Genomic DNA, 2238 nt, shown 5'->3' on the forward strand with positions numbered 1-2238 from the left:
ATTTCGACTTTACACTTGACCAGAAGTGAATACAATTCCTGACTGTAAGTGTTAATAATTAGTTCGATATTTTTAGCACAGTGTGAGCCAAACAAAACAGTCCTGGAGCCAGGACATAATCAATGAGTGAACAATGACCTGACAGAATTAAATTAAAACTACTAAACGTGGCAAAAAGCAAAAAAAAACCGAAAACAAGCAAAAACCTTCCACATAACCTCTCTCTTACCCACTTTCCTAACCATCGCTCTTGCAGTCCTTTCTCCCAAACACCATGTGTGTTGCTGTTCTCTCTTGTTTTCACTTCAAAGGGGTGTTTCACTGGATTTTGTGTTTTACATCCATTTGTAGGCAGGCATTAGACATTCTCCAAACACCCCAGCCAATTCCCTCCTGATAAATGAGCGCACTAAGGTGTGAGGCTCCTGCTGAAGCCCACTTTCCTCCCCTGCATTTCCTTCTCTGTCCTTTCCCTGAAATAGATGGCTCTCCAGTGGGACTTGAAAGCATTATCCCAAACGGAGACGGGAAAAGGGAGAGTGTATGCTGGAAGATGCCGAGTCTAACTCACAGTAGCGTATATAAGTGCGGAACGCAAACGTTATACATGAACTTGAAGTGGGGAATCTGAGAAAACTACACAGCGAAGAAGAGGGTCAGACAGATGGGATTGAAACCGTGGAGGTAAGACGTGGACTGAGTGCTAGTAGAGGCTTCCAAAAACAGTGACAGAGTTGGGAGGAGAACCGAAAGACTGTAGCTTCTTCTCACTTCATGGAAGATGAACATGTCATAAAAGGGACTAACAGTCATGTCGAAATACGAACAGATATCCTCTACATTTTGCAGCAATATCTGTGTTTATCCTGATAAGACCAGTGTCTACGATTGCTGTAGAGTCAAAAAGGAATAGAATGCGAGAAAATTTCGCAGTAGGGCCCATAAATTATCTGGGGGGGGGGGAGCACTGGTGTTTGGAGAAAGTTGATTCATGGTTGTTTGGAGAATCCCAGTACACTATACATTATTTAGCACCATTATTTAGCCTCCCTACTATGTAACAGTAGTGTTCCACATTCAGTAATCACTTTGATTACTAAAAATAACTTTACCTACATTTCAAAAAGGTCTTAGGCTACAACATGCACCATTGGGAAGGTATAGCACAGTCTCCACAAAATGTTCTGCCCCTACCCTTGATATTTTCACATTAAAATTTCATGCTAGGGTAGAGGGGCTGGAAACACAGCTTAGAGGCTACTCGTCTTGTTTTAAAAGCAAGGGGACCAGAGTTCAAATCTATAGAACACATATGTAAGTGCAGAATGGATGTGGCAATCCACCTATAATGCCAACATCTGAGGGTAACAACAGAGAAAGATGGGGAGCTCTAGGATTGGTTGAGAAACCTTGCTTCAAAACCAAAAACTCCAAAACTGGTGCGGTGGTTTGGAAGAGGAAAGTCTCCCATAAGCTAGTGTTTTGAATACTTGGTCATAAGCTTGTGGTGCTGTCTGGGGGAGGCCAGGAACCTTTAGGAGGTTATGCTTTGGAGGAGCAAGTATACACTGGGAGGTAGGCTTTGAGATTTTATAGCCCCACCTCACCTCCTGTACCTTCTCTCTCTCTGCTTGTGATGTGTGGATGAAAACCAAGATCTTCCAGCAACGTGCCTTCCTTAACATGATTCTCTCTCTCTCTCTCTCTCTCTCTCTCTCTCTCTCTCTCTCTCTCTCTCTCTCTCTCTCTCTCTCTCTCTCTCTCTCTCTCTCTCAATGAACCAAAATAAGCCCTTTCTTCCTTACCTTGATTTTTTTCAGAGTACTTTATAATAGCAACAGGAAGTTACTGGAGCAGGAATTGGTACCAAGAGTAGGGTGTACTGTGAAAAATCCCATCAAGGAGCTTTTATACCTTCAGACTACCTTTTGGGGTGGGGGCAGACTTTGCAAATTTGGGCAAGAAAAGGAGTTGAGTGCTAGTAGCAGAACTTAATAGGCCATTCAAGTGGGAACTTGGAAGAGGGAAAATTCTGAGGAAAATGTGGCTAATAGACACATGCTGTGTGAGGCTACAGAGGGGAACAGGGTGAGACCAGAAACAAGGGCAGCTCATAGGATTAGTTTGGCTAAGAACCTGGCTAGATTCTCTCCAGGTCCTGAGAACTCACTTTGGCTGAATTAAAAAGCAGTGGGCAAATTTCTTTGGTGAGATGAATTCCGAGCAAGCATGGCACTG

Source organism: Mus caroli, chromosome 10 (genome assembly GCF_900094665.2).
Source record: "Mus caroli chromosome 10, CAROLI_EIJ_v1.1, whole genome shotgun sequence".
Lineage (NCBI taxonomy): Eukaryota > Metazoa > Chordata > Mammalia > Rodentia > Muridae > Mus > Mus caroli.